The 19294-nt window shown below is 32.9% G+C and overlaps 1 long non-coding RNA gene across 1 annotated transcript in view; it reads right to left on the minus strand.

The window, feature by feature from the left end:
- Positions 1 to 11305, minus strand: part of LOC115232913 — a 14730-nt gene extending 3425 nt beyond the window's left edge. Inside the window, exons 1-2 of the long non-coding RNA XR_003883683.1 lie at positions 9787 to 11305; positions 9377 to 9505 (exon numbers count right to left, since the gene is read on the minus strand). This is a non-coding gene — a long non-coding RNA (uncharacterized LOC115232913). The remainder of the gene's footprint in view (positions 1 to 9376; positions 9506 to 9786) is intronic.
- Positions 11306 to 19294: the final 7989 nt, after the last annotated feature.

The following is a 19294-nucleotide window of genomic DNA, read 5'->3' on the forward strand; positions in this document are numbered from 1 at the left end:
TATTATATTATAATAAAATTATTTTTTAAAATTGAATTTTTTGAGAAATGAGAAAAAAATCACTATTTGTATCGCAGCGCTTGCAGCTCTTTGCACCGCGCGACACAATTGATATTTTTACGAGAGGTAGGTCACTAGTGGTTATAGTGTACAAAAATTACCCTTGATACGGATTACCTTTAAATTACCTCAGATTACTTAAGATTACCTTAGATTACCTCAGATTATCTGAGGCTACCTTAAGGGGATCCAAAAGCTCGTCTGTTTTACCGACCAAAACGATTATTATTTTGCACACCGAAATCTTTTTTTTAGTTGAATAGAATAACAAATCCTTTTCCATGATTTAAGTACACATCGAAACAAAGATGAAACTTCACGAGTTTATGTTAAAAACAGAAAGAAACTAAAAGTTACAGTTTTTTTATCGGCTTCTGGCGTCAGGTCGGAACAATACTTATGTAATATAAAAGTTTTGCAATGTGTACGTGCAAAATAAGATACCTCTCCGCTCGGAAATACTTGAAAGAATATAGGTGAACGTTTAGAAACGTGTTTAGAAGCCTAGTAAAAAAGATTACTATCTGCAAAAATTTCGTGCATATGTGTGTGTGCGAAATCAGAGAAGCGCGAGTTAACGCGTAAGCGAATATGCTAGAAGAATAAAGCTAACAATAAGCGATATGCAGTACGTAGTAAGCGAGCGATTAGAAAGAGAGATACAGAGAGAACAGAGTAAGCGTATGAGGCTACATACACCTAGCGGTAGGAAAAATAGGGGGAAATTTGACAATCTTTTTTCATAAAAAAAATTTTTTATTAAAAAATTTCTAGCTGCATCTTAAAGTAGGTCTTTAATGTATATTTGGTAAAATTTTCATTAATAAATATTGAAAAATGTACCATGGAGACGTCATCTTCTGGAAGCTGCTCGACGATGCGGTAACCATTGTAGCTCCTCCAATTTTTACCTGAAATCAAAAACCAAAAAATTTTCTTAAAGTATATAAAAAAAGAAAGTTTTTGTCGTAGTCAATTTTTAAAATTGTGATTTTTCGAAAAATGGCTGCCATTTGAATCCAAAGATATAATTTTTAATCTGATACCTTCGCATTCAAATGGCCGCCATTTTTTGAAAAATCAAAATTTTTACAATTGGCTACAATAACTTCCTTTTTTTATATACTTTAAGAAAATTTTTTGGCTTTTGATTTCAGATAAAAATTAGAGGAGCTACAATGGTTACCGCTTCGTCGAACAGCTTCCAGGAGATGACGTTTCCACGGCACATTTTTTAATATTTATTAATGAAAATTTTACCAAATATACATTAAAGGACCTACTTTAAGATGTAGAACTAATTTTTAATAAAAAAATTTTTTTATGAAAAAAAAATTGTCAAATTTCCCCCTATTTTTCCTACCGCTAGGTGTATGTAGCCCCTTAAAAGTCAACTTCACATAGGTCCTTAAGAATACCTAAAATTACATACAGATTATTTGATATTACCCTTAGATTACTTAGATTTCCTATTAGATTACCCAAGATTATCTGAGAATGCTAAAAATTATTTAGAATTACCAAAAATTACCTTGGATTACCCAAAATTTCCTTTGGATTGCCGCTGAATTACCTAGCCCTTGTACAAAAATTACCTCAGTGACCAACCCCTCGTATTTCTAGCATTACAGATTATAAATAATATTAAAAGTTATGATAGTTTTTATTATTTCTCCTTAAAGTTATTAAAACTTTTGTTTTTTATTCATCTCTGTACATTATTTCCTTACAATATCTTAAGATTATTCTACTATACATTATAAGGAAATAATGTACAGAGATGAATACAAAACAAAAGTTTTAAAAACTTCAAGAAGAAATAATAAAAACTATCACAACTTTTAATATTATTTATAATCTGCAATGCTAGAAATATCAATTGTGTCGCGCGGTGCAAAGAGCTGCAAGCGCTGCAATACATATAGTGATTTTTTTGCTCGCTTCTCAAAGATTCAATTTAAAAAAATTATTTTATTATAATATAATATATAAATATAAATTTGGAATAAAATTTCCCGAAATTACTTTTTTTAAGAAAAAGTATGTAATTATTTACAATGTATTTTTTTTACAATTATTTCTTTTTACACTGATTATAATTGATTTGTCTCATTATTCTGTACATAAAAATATTACGGTAAATTATCGAAAACTAAATATTTTAATTTTTATATCAAAATATGTCAGACTAAAATATGGCGGTTCGACTAACCACCACAATTACACATTGACTACCCGGTAGACGTGCGGACGAGCTCTCACGCGCGGAGCACGTGAAGCTCGCGCGCGGGCTCCGCTCGAGCCTCGAAAGCTTGCTGCGAAGCGACCACGACCGAGAGTCGGCGCCAGTGAGTGAGATCCGTTGAGTAGGGTTTATAAGACGGCGCGCAGTGAGAAGACTTCGATTCGCGGCCCGCTCTGAGGCAAGGAAGGATCTCTTCTTCGCTACTCAAATCAAGCTCGACGGATCTTTTTGGAATCGGCGAAAGCCTACGCTGCCTTTCACAGGGACAGAAGCCGCCCTCGACCGCAGCTGCCTCCCACATCACCCGGGACCAGTCGGCAGCCCTTCATCGAGGTAGACAAGGCGTCGCAACCCACAGACAAGCAGACCAACGTCAGTTTCAGGGAGTGGAAACTCCACCCGATAGACCTGACGCCAGTACAGTATACATGGCCTATTGCTATTTAAAAACACAATCAATTCCCAATAAACACATGATGGTATATTAAGCGTTTATTAAACGTAGAATTAGTATAAAAGTGGTATAAGTATACCAGATAAACGTTTTAATTTTTATGGTTTTTATACGATCATATAATATACGATAATGATATCCGTTTTTATTATGTTTTTATAATAAAATAGATTTAAATACTTAATTTAAACGTATAATATACCGTCGTGTGTTTATTGGGTTATTACATTTATTCACTTCTACCGTACAGCTATTCGACAAACGAATTTTGTAGGCAGGGGACGCAAACGGGAAAATGCATCTTTATAATATACAATAAATAGACAAAACGTATTAATCTATGTGTTGTACATTTTTTTGTGCAATAATTGCATTCTACGATAAAAAAATCTTTTGAAAAAAGAAAGTTTACTCATCGGGAGTCAAACCAGCAATGTCAACGTTATGAGTCTAGTACGTTGCCGCTGCGCCACGCGCTCTTCGATTAAACGCTCTGTTCCATTTACTCATAAGGCTCTCGGAATTTTTTAATTTCGATTTTCTCGCGAACGCTTGAGAAGCGCATCTTATCCCTTTACCCAATACTACATCACATGAAGACCTATCGCTACAATGAGTTTAGTTGAAATCGATTGGTACCACATCGCGCCCTCCCCTTGTAAGCCCTGTATCACTTGGAGGAATTGCCCTCAGCGTTAGCCTCAAATCGGCCCTTTTCAGGGCCACCAAAAATTATAAACTAAGAGACTTGTATACAGAGTGTTCCTCGGTTAAATAGCCAAACTTGAAATATGAATTTAGGACCTTAAAACAAGAAAAAATTTTCCTCTGGAAGTATGCTCGCAAACGCTTCGTTCAAGACATATTGACTTCTGAAGTTATGAACTATAGGAACGAATAATTTCAAAATAATCTAGGTTTATTCTATTTATTGCTGTACAATAATCAGCACGGCGTGCAGCGTTAGCATTTTCGTTACAAAACCCATATAAATATATCATATCGGCATATTCACTAATCGAATACGTATGAGGCATGATTGTACTAGTTTATTCCACGAAAGCATTCAACGGACTAACAATTATTTGGTACGAATGAACGGAGCTTTGCTTACAGCGCAAACACAAGCCTGTCAATGACCTTCGATCTTCAAAACAAAAATAAAAAGAAACATTTCGCCGTGAAGTGTGCGCTGCCGCATACTACTAGGCGCGCGGCTCACCGACGTGCGCCCGGCTAAAGGTTGGCGCTGATTGATTAGACTTTACTCAATAATAATTCCTTTATTAAACGTTATAAAAAAATGGTTCAGAACTTTTCGACTCAGTTTGACCCAATCTATCTCCACCTTTCGTTTGGTCACTTACTTGTCGGACACCCTGTATAAATAAATTGTTGAATTTTAAATATATAATTTAAATTTAATTATTTATTTATTTATTTAATAACTAAATGGTTAATTACAACAGTACTGGGATTTACTTGCACATTTCGGCCCGATTTCGTAGCTCACGCCTATTGCCCCCCACTCACTTTTTAATTTCGATTTTCTCGCGAACGCTTGAGAAGCGCATCTTATCCCTTTACCCAATACTACATCACATGAAGACCTATCGCTACAATGAGTTTAGTTGAAATCGATTGGTACCACATCGCGCCCTCCCCTTGTAAGCCCTGTATCACTTGGAGGAATTGCCCTCAGCGTTAGCCTCAAATCGGCCCTTTTCAGGGCCACCAAAAATTATAAACTAAGAGACTTGTATACAGAGTGTTCCTCGGTTAAATAGCCAAACTTGAAATATGAATTTAGGACCTTAAAACAAGAAAAAATTTTCCTCTGGAAGTATGCTCGCAAACGCTTCGTTCAAGACATATTGACTTCTGAAGTTATGAACTATAGGAACGAATAATTTCAAAATAATCTAGGTTTATTCTATTTATTGCTGTACAATAATCAGCACGGCGTGCAGCGTTAGCATTTTCGTTACAAAACCCATATAAATATATCATATCGGCATATTCACTAATCGAATACGTATGAGGCATGATTGTACTAGTTTATTCCACGAAAGCATTCAACGGACTAACAATTATTTGGTACGAATGAACGGAGCTTTGCTTACAGCGCAAACACAAGCCTGTCAATGACCTTCGATCTTCAAAACAAAAATAAAAAGAAACATTTCGCCGTGAAGTGTGCGCTGCCGCATACTACTAGGCGCGCGGCTCACCGACGTGCGCCCGGCTAAAGGTTGGCGCTGATTGATTAGACTTTACTCAATAATAATTCCTTTATTAAACGTTATAAAAAAATGGTTCAGAACTTTTCGACTCAGTTTGACCCAATCTATCTCCACCTTTCGTTTGGTCACTTACTTGTCGGACACCCTGTATAAATAAATTGTTGAATTTTAAATATATAATTTAAATTTAATTATTTATTTATTTATTTAATAACTAAATGGTTAATTACAACAGTACTGGGATTTACTTGCACATTTCGGCCCGATTTCGTAGCTCACGCCTATTGCCCCCCACTCACTGCTCGTGCGTTAGCAACGAGTCGCCAGATATGCGTAACTAAGGAGCACGGCGCTTCGTCTCAGGATCGTCCGTATGTAAGAATGCCCAAATATAACAATAAGACAATACTTTTCTAAATGCACCGTGAAAATTCTCAAAATTATAAATTTTTTTTCAATATTTTATATGAATGAAATATAAACAGTACCTAACCATACAGTTTTATTTATGTAGAATTGACATTCGTTAATTTTATTGAATTTTATATAGGCATTAAAATCTTGTATAAAGTAGCTCAATTTAACTATACCTATATATCATATTCATTCACTTTTGTATTACTGTAACATCATGTAGATGTAGACCATTCTTCAACTGTATGATGTTACAGTAATACAAAAGTGAATGAATATGATATATAGGTATAGTTAAATTGAGCTACTTTATACAAGATTTTAATGCCTATATAAAATTCAATAAAATTAACGAATGTCAATTCTACATAAATAAAACTGTATGGTTAGGTACTGTTTATATTTCATTCATATAAAATATTGAAAAAAAATTTATAATTTTGAGAATTTTCACGGTGCATTTAGAAAAGTATTGTCTTATTGTTCTACGGTATAAGACCGTATGCAATTCCAGCTGAAGAAATCCCAGCTATAAAAGTATACTGGTCTTCTCGTATTTGCTTTATCCTGCATATCCTGCAAATAATTTAGATAATATTCAGATATAATCAAGAAATATACTTATAAAACAATAAATGAACATGTATAAGCAGATATATTATACGAAATTTTAATCAATCTACTTACTCGATAGCACCAAATATATTTTCTGCAACAGATTCAAATATAACCTAATAACCTTAACCTTTTATTATTATATCTTGACGTCGCGATGCTACCGCATACCGCGACTATCGTGTCGCTTGATACGTATCATATACGTATGCACGCACATACATACACCTTGTCTCTCAAGGCGTATTTGCACACTCAAGCGAATAATCGTACATGAGCGCTGCAAACGCGCCTTGAGGGACAAAATCGCGTTGCGTGTGTGCGTGCGAGCATACGTACGTGAGAGTCTGAATCTTATGAAGAAAAAAAATGTCACATTTCTGGTATACGATTATCATTCCTCAGGATTGACTGCACCAATCTTATTCAAACTGGTCGCAATCGAAAGCTTGCATCCACATTGTATAAGAAACGTGCCGTTAGATTTTTGATTAACGGCTTGGTTCCTGAAGAATTTTAATTAAAAGTTTATTAGACGTAAAACTCCAGATAAGTTACTTGGTAGCGTCGCGGCCCCTGTACATAGGCAACATAGGCAACCGTTGACAAGCCGAAACTTTTTTTTATATACTTGGCGTCGCAATGCTACCGCGTCGCTTGATATAAGCCAAAAAGTACTTAATAAAAAAATACGGGTGTAGTTCCGAAAAGTACTCACCCCCGATTTTTTTGAAACTCAGTATTCTTACGTATTTTGATGCGCTGATTACGAATATCATAGTGAAAATTGGCGACTATCTGATTTTTATGGTGAAGACCATGAAAAACCCATAAAAATTATAGTTTTTTACGCATATCTCAGTAAATACGAAAAATCATGATAAATGTTTTAGACAAAAGTTTTAGATCTCACAGAGATAAATATTTTATGTCCTATTCATTTTTACCATACGAGTAATAGTTTTCGACAAAAACGATGGAATCTAAATCTTATATCTGTCTTCCCATCTAAACATGTACTTTGCAGTACATATACGATTCCACATGGGTTTGCAACTTTCCACGCAAAGCGAGGTTCCACGCAAACCTATTGTCTGGCTTTTTGATACGCAGTACTGTCTGTCAGCCTTTGTAGTTTCACCTATACAGCAATTGGTTTGAGATATATGTTTAACTTTGATTTTCTCGAAAACGATCACTTGTACGGTAAAAATGAATAAGACATAAAATGTTTATCTCTGTGAGATCTAAAACTTTTGTCTAAAACATTTATCATGATTTTTCGTATTTATTGAAAGAAGCGTAAAAAACTATAATTTTTATGGGTTTTTTATGATTTTCACCATAAAAATCGAATAGTCGCCAATTTTCACTATGATATTCGTAATCAGCACATCAAAATACGTAAGAATACTGAGTTTTAAAAAAATCGGGGGTGAGTACTTTTCGGAACTTTATCCAATAATACCTTTTTATAGTGTTTTGAAAAGCTCTCGAGATAAGCTACAAGAATATGCAATAAAAAATGGGGAGTTTCGTTTAAGAAAACATCGATCACATTGACCTCACCTTGAAAAGGTCACTTAAGGTCAAGTCCATATTTTTATCATGTGGCCCCCTCAAAACCCAACAACTTTTGTCTAAAACATTTTTTCATCCGACCACTTTTTGCAATGTTAATCGGGATACACGATTAAAATAAGACATCCTGTATGTATATATTACATGTACTGTATGTATACATTAAATACTTGATTTTCCTGGGGCGATTAAAATGAAACACCCTGTATATACATGTTTCATTTTAATCGCCCCAGGCAAATCAAGTACTTAATGAAAAAAGGCAGGAAGGAGAAAGGGAGGAGAAAAAAGAAGAGTCAAATTATAATAAATGATACGGAGAAGTAAGGAGAAAGGGAATATCGGAGTACTTAACAAAAGGATGAGTAAAGATAAGATGGAGAAGAGTTATAAGATTCAGGTTGGAAATGAAATGAGAGAAAAATTATATTGGGAAGGGGAGGAAAAAAGAAGATATAGGGTATGTGGTGGAAAGGAGGAGACGTGGGAGTATGTGTGGGAGAGATACGATGATGAGAGTTGGCAGGAGGTGATGAGCAGGATATTAAGGAGAGACGGGAGGGAGAGGAATGGATGAAGGAGGTAGAAAAGGTGAGAAAAACGGGTAGGGAAAAGGGAGGAGAGGAAAGGAGAAGGGGAAAGAGAGGAGACAGAAATAGAGAGGAAGGGAGGAAGAGTGAGAGAGGGGGGAGGGGGGAGAGAGATTGGAGGGGGAGAACAGCGGAAACGGAAATCCGATTAGGCAAGGGAAAATTAAGTTAGTTGGAGATAGTAATTAGTAGGATAATGATAGGTTAAGGTAGAATAAGAGGGTAGAGAGAGGGATAGGGAAGTAAGGTGTGTGTGGAAGGCGGAAAGATATAAAGTATTATATGTAAGAATAAATGTAAATTAACTAAATGTAAATTAACTAATAAAGATGACTCTTATGAATATATCATACGAAGGAGATAAAAGGCAAACAAGAGCCAGCGCGGTAATTTGTGCGCATATGTTTTATTATAATCAAATTATATTGATATTTTGACTACGCGATAGACAAACTCAAAAAGCGTACGTTTCGGTCCCTTTTTTGGGCCATCCTTAGCGTAATTACAAAGTATATGGAATACATTATATCAAAAATGTAATAGTAATAATACGTAGAACAAGAGTAAGTCACCCATGTTGTCAGATGGTAAATGTTATATAATGTAATTTTGAGACAGAAAGAGACTGTCCGATAAAATATACTACATTAAAAAATAACTGGCCATATAATTATACCGAACTTGAGTGAGTTACCCATGTTGTACAGAAGGCAAATGTTACACACGGATTCGAGACAGAATGTCAAGTCTCTTCATATCGCATTAATGATAAACTAACCAAACTACTTAACTCAAAAACAGGTCTTTCACTGATTTTCTTAGTATTTATTGGAAATAGGATTTATACATAGAACAGGATAGAAATAATGAAAACCTAGTCAAATTAAAATTGTTGATTCATCTTAATAATGAAAGAAGTCTGTTCCAAAATTACATTATATACGCTTTTTGTGATTTTGTCTATCACATAGTCAAAATATTAATGTAATTTGATTGTAATAAAACATATTTGCACAAATTACCGCGCTGGTTCTTAATTGCCTTTTATCTCCTTCGTATGAATAAATGCAAAGATGCGAAAAAAGAAAATGTAATCCCATAGGGGATCAATAAAGCAATATCTATCTATCTATCTGTATAATTATTTTCAATGAACATAATTTGTGATACTTACCAAAAAGTAAGGAGAGAGACTGAATTTGCGTTTTGCCGTGGATTTTTTGGATATTTTCTTTGATTGCTATTCATCATAACGTGGGAGAGGCACGTGAGAAAAACTTTTATATTATAAAATATTTTCCGCCTTAAATATAGTATGAGTTATTTATAAATACATGTTTGTTAATTATTATATAATCAATATTTAAATAAAACAATATAATAAACAAAGTAAAGCAGATTCCATATTTATAAAAATATATAAAATATCCCGCCAGATCAAGCGTGTTTCTTTTTAGTTGCAAATTCTTTGATAAATTTTAATCAAAGCAGAGATATTAAAGGGAAAACAAATTATTTATCAAATCTTCAATCATTAACATTGTTTTTGTATAATTCTTAAATTACAATACTGTAAAAATTCACCTGGGGTTCGATTCCTGATTCAACGACTTCGCTCCGATATTTTTCTCGCCTATGCTCAGGGTGGTAAAAAGAGGCTTATCAAGATCTCGAATTGAGATGTATTTATTCTTGATATAGGATCAAGAAAAGTTCGTGCTGGTATGTACACAGTAATCAGTTTCACAGAAAAATTATTTTTTGTGAAACTGACGCATTATCATCCGCGTCTGATTCTTATTGGCCCGCGAAAATTCAGACTTATGATTTTCACTTTGGAGTCTTAATAATTTCTTAATTTGTTAATAAATCTAATACATTTCGAGATTCATGAATTTGACATTGCGCATTCAAAGCACTTTTGGCCTTTTAAAATATAAGATTAATAATTAATTTGTGAGTTAGAGTAAACCTTTGTCCTATAAAATTAAAATTTTTATTTTCATCAATTTTTGTGTGCAATCACTAATAAAACTTTCGTAATATAGTCACTATAAAAAAGTTAGTTTGATATAAGATAATATTTATGATTTTGAGATTAAATTATATTCTACAAGGCAAATCTTTACTTTAATTTATAAATTAATTATTAATTAATGTTTAATTTTGAGATGTCGCCAGTAGATAAATTAAAGGAGTGTTTATATATATCCGACCCAACTGGCAATTTATTGTTTGATTGTGATCACAACGTTTCGACCATATGGTTTTGGTCCTTATCAAGTGAACTAAAATTACAATATTAAATAATGACAATCACGTTATAAAAATGAAATAAACAAATTTATGTACCTGCGTTATAGTTAGAGTTGAAAGAGAAAAAGTCGCTATGTCATAATGACACTGTGTCAACCTCTCTGTTTAAGATACTGAGAAAGACTAAACGACCTTTATTAATCTATCGTATATGTTATTTAAATTCTCTGTATCCTTTTGAGAGTTAATAGTGTTGTCATATTTTTTAATAAAAAACATTTCAGCTATTTCTCTCTTTCTTACATGTTTTTCAGTATGCAGAATATCAGGCGTTGACCAATCGAAGTCATGATCAAATTCTAATTTGTGTTTACTAATTACGGAAAGATTACTTGCGTGCATTTTTATGTTATTAAAATGTTCTTTCACGCGGGTACTTAAATGTCTTTTCGTTTGACCAATATATGAACCGCTACAGTCCTTGCAATTTATTTTATAAACGACTTCCGTTCTATTGCTAATAAGCAGTCCATCTTTACCACGTTTAATCAATGAGTTTAATTTTTTAGGTATATTGTAGACAACAGTAAAACCCATATTTTTAAACAACCGACCGATATTGTCACTCAAACCTTCAACAAATGGTAATGCAATGTAAGAGGGTTTGTTTACATTATTTTCCTCAGTACTCGGAACAACATCACCACGGTGTTTCAAAAAATCAATTATTTAAAATTCAAAAAATTAATTATTAATATTCCATTTTAAAAGACTAAAAATGTTTTGTGCGCAATATCGAATTCATGAATCTCGAAATGTATTAGATTTATTAATTTTTTAGCTAATCCGTCCAGCTCCTCCGCAAACTATATGAATGACTGTTAATTAATGTGTATAATGTCTATTAAATATAATATAATTAAATATAATTAAATATATATAATATTTGTATTATCCAAGAAGTTAATACATGAGTCGGACTCTATTTCATGCGTGAATTTTAAGCGTTGGTGATAACTGTTGAAAACTAACTCAATCTCGTCAACTTTTGCACGTGGAACGATGGCAAAGATATCATCCACGTATCTATAATAAACAGGCACGGTAAAACTTAACGAACTCAAACAATGTGTCTCCAAATCATCCATCACAATATCTGCCAAAATAGGTGATAAAGGAGATCCCATAGGACTGCCAAAGATCTGCTCATAAAACTGTCCATTGAAAGAAAAACTAGTCGAATTTAGAACAATTTCCACTGCATGTCATGTAAAAAGCAAGTTAAAATTCGTATTCGGAGCAATGTCATTCCAACGTTTTTCGATAGCGCGCAAAACTAACTCTTTGGGAATATTATATTAGAATGCAGTAACGTCAAGTGAGATCATTATTTCGTCATCATTAATAAGCTTCTCCTTCATAACAGCAGCAAAAGACCAGCCATCCTTGATATGAGATTTAGGTTGCAAATTAGAATTATGTAAAATATCATGAATGAACTTCGATACATTATACAACGGGCTGTTCAGTGACGATACAATAATACGTAATGGAAAACCAGTTTTATGAATCTTGGGCAATCCGTAACATCGTGGCAAATTGCCGTTAGTAATGTTTAAATATTTGTACGTGGACACATCTATTAAACCGTTATTGTGCCAAGATTTAACAAGTAAATTTATTTTGTTAGTTAACTGTCTGATTGGGTCTTTGTTCACTTTTTTGTACGTAGATTGGTCATTTAATATAGATTCCATTTTTTCCAAGTAATCTTTCTTATCCATAACTACTGTAACTTGACCTTTATCTGCTCTAGTAACAAAAATATCATCGTTATTTCGTAAAAATTCCTTACAGAGAGAGAATCCCTTCAGAATGTATCTGTCTGAAAGGTTAATATGTTTACTTCTACATAAGAATCTCTCGAGAGAATTTGCAACTGAGATTCTAGTTGTCTCGATTAGTTCATAAGGAATGTGACGGTAATTCGTTTCTAAATTAATTTTTTTACTTCGATGCAGAAGATACGATTTAATTCCATCGCATATTCAGAATTTAAAAGTAAACATTTCTTTTCATAGTAACAGCGTCAACCGTAGAATCAAAAGTATTACGAAAAATTACCGTTATAGATTATTGAATTTAGAAATCAAGGACCTTAATTTTAATCTAAATTACTTGCGTGCTACAATTAGAAAGACGGAAAAAAGACTTTTTGATGGTTTACCGCGTGACTTGGTGCTCAGATTTTTTGACCTCAACAAACACAAGATTTTAGCATTTAACCATAGAATTAAGAATAATTTAATTAAAAAATTTCGTAATTTGACCTTTAGACACAATACTGTTTTTAATCCGTTCGATAATATAGATAACTCACGATGGTTGGTAAACATGAGCAGTAAGAATATTCCTGAGAGGGTTTTCGAGCTTTTAAGCCTTGGTGATAATTTCGGTTTACCGTTGCATCAATCTCATAAAAAGGACCGTATTAGTATTGTACTTGAGACTGTGAAAAATTTAGAAACGAATTACCGTCACATTCCTTATGAACTAATCGAGACAACTAGAATCTCAGTTGCAAATTCTCTCGAGAGATTCTTATGTAGAAGTAAACATATTAACCTTTCAGACAGATACATTCTGAAGGGATTCTCTCTCTGTAAAGAATTTTTACGAAATAACGATGATATTTTTGTTACTAGAGCAGATAAAGGTCAAGTTACAGTAGTTATGGATAAGAAAGATTACTTGGAAAAAATGGAATCTATATTAAATGACCAATCTACGTACAAAAAAGTGAACAAAGACCCAATCAGACAGTTAACTAACAAAATAAATTTACTTGTTAAATCTTGGCACAATAACGGTTTAATAGATGTGTCCACGTACAAATATTTAAACATTACTAACGGCAATTTGCCACGATGTTACGGATTGCCCAAGATTCATAAAACTGGTTTTCCATTACGTATTATTGTATCGTCACTGAACAGCCCGTTGTATAATGTATCGAAGTTCATTCATGATATTTTACATAATTCTAATTTGCAACCTAAATCTCATATCAAGGATGGCTGGTCTTTTGCTGCTGTTATGAAGGAGAATATATACAGGACATTTTATAATTGCGCTTATGAATTACACAGTGCTATTTTTGAATGAAAAATTCTGAACTGTTTTTTTTGCGATGCTTAATATATATATAAGGAGGAATATTCAAATAAAATTTACCTAATCAGTATTATTCATTAGATGAACATATTCGTGTATACTGCGCGTCAACGATTCGTCTCCTGAGATAAGAAGAGTATATAGAAGTATATCAATGGCCCATTGATGTACTTCTACCCCCTTTATCTCAGGGAACGAATCGTTGACGCGCATTGTACAATGCGGCTGATACTTGGCTATATACAATTGAATCTCGAAGTAGTATACTGTACGGGACTCTGGCCCACTATAACGAGGTTACCCACTCTCCCGTCAAATTCAGGACCGTAGCGGCCGTGTAAGATTTACACGTATACGTCTTTTCAAGTACACCGGAAGAGAATATTGCGGCCATAGATTTACACTTGCTGCGTGCTTGGATCATTATTTTCACTCACTCTACTCGGGAGTAGCCTAGCGCGGATGCTATATGTTCTGCTATTTTGAGGTGTGCTATTCCGAAATCCATTATATTATCCGGCGGTTCACGGACGTATGTCTGCTTAAAAAACTGATTGGATAAAACTTATTTAATAATTCCTCTTCCTTTAAGCATCGTAGAAAAAAGGCTTCAGAACTTTTTGACTTATTCTTATCCAAGAATAGCATTAATTTGTAATTTGTGAGGCTGAAAGTTCACATTAACTTACATAGCACGAATCATTTCTATTTTGACATATATTGTAGAGGGTATATTCCTATAACACGCTTTGAATTGTGTGGGACTCTCTTCTGGTTTTTGAGATATACAATTTAAAAACATCATAATTTTCGTGCTTATTTGAATCTTTTCGTTATATCCTACTTAAATCCGATTTATATTTTTTTGTTTACATTTGCTTGTTATTTGTCACTGCCAATATGCTTCTGAATTATTGTTTAGTTTCGTTAAAAATGTCAAAATATACATAGCAATGTAGCTTTACTAAAGACTAAAAACTAAAGACTGACATCAAAAAAGCCTCGCGATTCAATGTACGAACAATCCAACAACACTAATAAATAAACCTTGGATTTCACAACAAACTTTCGAAACACTAGAAGAAAGGAAGAAATTAAATAAACGGAGTAAAAACACAAAATTACAAGGACAATTACAAGAGGCTATGTAAAAAGATTCAAAGACAATGCAGGCAGGAAAAGAACAATTACATTTAAAAAATCTGTAGCGAAGAGCACCAAAATTCCAATCATACGCAGGACTTGTATAAAAAAGTCAGAGAGCTGACACGCAAATTCAAACCACGGACATTCATCATTGAAAACGTAGAGGGAAAAATCCTATGGGAAGACAAAAAGGTATTAAACAGGTGGAGACAGTACTGCAAAGAACTCTATAAGGAAGAAGAGGTAGTAGCAAACGAAGCAAAGAAAGAACAGGAAACAAACGCTGAAAATGAGATGGAGCCTATCATCTTAAAAACTGAAATTGAATGTGCCATAACATTAACTCAAATTAAACACTTTTCATTAAACAGAGTCTCGGGAACTGACGGCATTTCTGCTGAAATGATAAAACTGTTGGGAGATGATGGAATTAGAATAATTCACAATATCTGCAATAAGGTGTGGTAGAACGGTAAATGGCCTAAAGACTGGACTAGATCTGCATTTATCCCAATACATAAAAAAGGATCCATTCAAAAATGTCAAAATTATCGAACGATATCGTTAGTTTCACACGCCAGTAAGATATTGCTGAGAATAATTAATCAAAGGCTACAAAAATATCTAGCACCACAGATTCCACCCGAACAAGCAGGCTTTATGAAAAGCAGAGGAACTAGAGATCAAATATTTAACATCCGCCAATTAATAGAAAAGGCGCGAGAATTCAATATACCCATATTCTTGTGCTTTATAGATTACAAAAAAGCCTTCGACTGTGCGCTAAGGCGGTCTGTGGACTATACTGAGGGAAATGGGGGTTCCAAGTCATTTGGTGTCTCTTATCAGCAATCTATGGAAGCAACGAGACTATTGTTAAGCTTGATAACAGAACGTCAGATCCATTCAAAATACAGAGAGGAATGCGCTAAGGCTGCATTCAGATTGTTCAATGCATATGGTGAATACATAATGAGACAAGCCTTAAAGAACTATGACGGAGGTGTGCAAATCAAAGAAATTTAATAACCTTATGCAGATGACACCACCCTAATAACAAAAGACGAAACGGAAATGGCAAGAGTGCTTAAATTGATCGCAGATGAAAGCTCAGCTCATTCGGGTTAGAAATAAACTGGGACAAGACCAAACTTATGATAGTTAATAGAACAGTGTACAACTGATAAATGTACTCCCCGAAATCGAAATATTAAGGATTTTATATACTTGGGATCTTAAATAACCAACGAGGGAGGATGCGAAATGGAGATAAAACGATGTATCGCAATTGCATGAACAACGATGTCGAATCTAGCGAGGATCTGGATTGACAAACAAATAACAAAAACACAAAAAGATCTTTAGTTGGAGCATTGGTGTTCTCCCTATTCTCATACGAAGCGGAGTCTTAGACCATAAAGACCTCCGACAGATGGCGAATAGATGCGTTTGAGATGTGGTGCTGGAGGAGAATGCTCCGCATACTATAGACGGCAAGAAGAACGAACCTATCAATACTCTGAGGTCAATGATCGGCTGTCCACTGTCTGTCGCAGGCGTGTTCTGCAATACTTCGATCACATAACAAGAGGAGACTAAGACAACTTCGAAAAACTAATCGTTCAAGGTAGGATAGAGGGCAAAAGATCGAGAGGGAGATCTCCGTCACGCTGGCTGGACCAAGTTAAAGATATTACAAGGCAACCATTATAAGCGAGCATCCGCGAAGCTGAGGACAGACAAAGATCTTAAATAACCTTAAATAATTAAAGATGAAAAACCAAAGTTTAGCAATGTGCATAGCCATAACGTTACGATTCTTCAGACATGAAGATACGATGAAGAAGAAGAAGAAAAAGTAGCTTTACTACAATGTCTAACCATTACTGCGGATAAAGATAAACTTATTGATTATTTACTTCAACATTATGACAACATGGTGAAATCAAGTGTCCTGAATACTTTATTAACTATTTATTATTAAAAATAACAAATAAATATTAAAATAAATGCGCGTAAACGAGAGAGTGACTCCGCCCTTCTCCCTAATCTAATCTAATCTGCACCCCCATCCCGAAAAAATTCTAATCTCTCACCTAAACCTATTTCTTAATAGGTTTTAAATTGAAATTAAGTTTTGGTTAGGTTAGCTTTTTATGAGGAGTGCAGGGGTAGAAGCGGAGTCTCTCCTCCGCCCACTCCATTATTTTATAATAAAATTGTAAAGTACATGGTTCAGAATTTTCCGCAAAAAAGAAACTTGAAATAAATGAATTCGATATATACTTGCATATTTAAATATCTCTAATGAATGCTTAATAATGATGGAAATCTTTTAAAAGTTATTAAGAATCATGATCTTGATAACATATGTCAAGGTTAAAGTCATTGGAACTAAATCCCCTTTTCTCTAAAAATGTTATTTTTTCAATATTTTGAAATCTCATATCTAATCAAAAGAGAGCGACAAAATTTAATGCATGTATTATTTAGAAAAATGTACCCTCTGCAATATAGTATATCAAAAGAAAATTGATTCCTGTGTGTGTTGTGTAAGTTAATATGTGATCATTTATCTTTGTGAGTGCAAATTATAAAACATTTTCTATATATATATATATATATTGTTTATTTGTTTATATTTATATTTATATATAAACTTACCTTGTATCGGCTGTGTAGAATAATGTTAGCTGACTGATATGATTATTTCCAAGTTCTTATGATCCATCTGCGAACACGTTCGAGTCTCTCAATGACACGCGTTATCACGCGTTTTATGCTCTACATCATTCTTTTACATATTCTTATCACATGCAAAGTTGATCGAACAATTTCAAAAGAAAAAATATACTTAAAAGATATAAATTAATGTATTTTTAATTATATTCAAAAAAATTCTTATTTTAAACAAATATGCTATATACATCTCTTATATGAAATTACTATATTGTTATATACAGGGTGGGTTAAATAAAATTATAAAATGATACTTCAAAAACTACTAAATAAAAATATATGATTTAAAAAATAATATTCTTGTTAGGAGCTTTTTAGATATACTATAAATGAATTTTAACCCTTTTCCCGAGAGGGGAAAAGGGGAGACAAAAAGGGATAATTTAAAAATTTTTCAAATACTATGAAAAAAATTACGAAATCAGATTCACCATTAAAAATTAAAAACTTTTATTTCAATTATTTTTTTAATCTCGAGAAAAATGGACTTATGTGATTATATGTATAAGATTATATATGGCCATATACATATAATCTTATGTCCATTTTTTCTCGGGATCACATAACCAAAATTTTTTAATTAAAACATGATAATTAGATTTCTATACCATCGATTGATTTATAAATACAAAAATTAAAATGACTTTTTTAAAAATTATTTTATTAAATATTTAAAAAGATATTTAGTTCATTCAAAAAATATTCTCCAAACATTTATTTAAGTACAAAATTTCGTTATATGCATTTAATATGAGTGGCATGTTAATGCACGCAATTTGTATTTTCTGCTTCATGTTGTTTTTTTATTGCTGGAAAATGTAAAATATTGAAAATATTTAGAAATGTAAAATATCTGATCTTTAACATACTCTCATAAAGATTTTCTTTTTATTTTTGAATATATTATCAAGTGATACGCGGAAGTTATAGAACAGGTTCAGAAAGATCAAAATCAATCATTTATCAGATTAGGCATCTAAAAATGTGCATGTAATTCTACCAAAATGTGCTATTACTTTTACTACTATTTTTTTATGTATCCTCTTTTGCTATATATACATATAGTAATATATTTTCCAAGAGCAAAGGGAGTTCATTCCATAAAAAAATTATAATAAACTTGATTAGTTATTTTTCAAAAAAATATAGTTGAATGACAAATCTGGAATAAACTGACATCAGATATTTAAAGATCAGTGTGAAATGTCGAAAAGATACAGTTTTTTACAATCCCTTCCTGTCTTTCCTTTGGATGCGAGATTTGTGGTTCAAAATTTAATTGTGACACATTAAAATAGTCTCTTTAGTAAAAAAGAAAAAACAAATCGCCGTTTTAATCGTATATTTTAATCTAATGTTCGTGAGATACGTCAGAACAGTTTGTAATATTTTATTTGGTCCACCTTGTATATTCAACTCGCGAGACGCAACGCATTTTTCGATTAGTCTGGTGCTTGAAGGATTGTAAATTTACTGATATCACGTCCCTCTTTATCACTATTCTTGGAAGATGTTGACGTTTTCATCTGTTATACATTTTATCTGATATATAACCATCTTCAAATGCGATATTTTTATTTGTAGTATATCTCATCTTTATTCATTTGCGCGATACAAGAAAAGACAATATTTAGATTTTATTTATTTATTTGTATTGTAATTAATTTCTAAAATAAAATACGTATATATAATATAACCATCGATATTTTTATTTGTAGTATATCTCATCTTTATTCATTTGCGCGATACAAGAAAAGACAATATTTAGATTTTATTT

The sequence above is a fragment of the Formica exsecta genome, unplaced genomic scaffold (assembly GCF_003651465.1).
Source record: "Formica exsecta isolate Colony F162 unplaced genomic scaffold, ASM365146v1 scaffold151, whole genome shotgun sequence".
In the NCBI taxonomy this organism is placed as follows: domain Eukaryota; kingdom Metazoa; phylum Arthropoda; class Insecta; order Hymenoptera; family Formicidae; genus Formica; species Formica exsecta.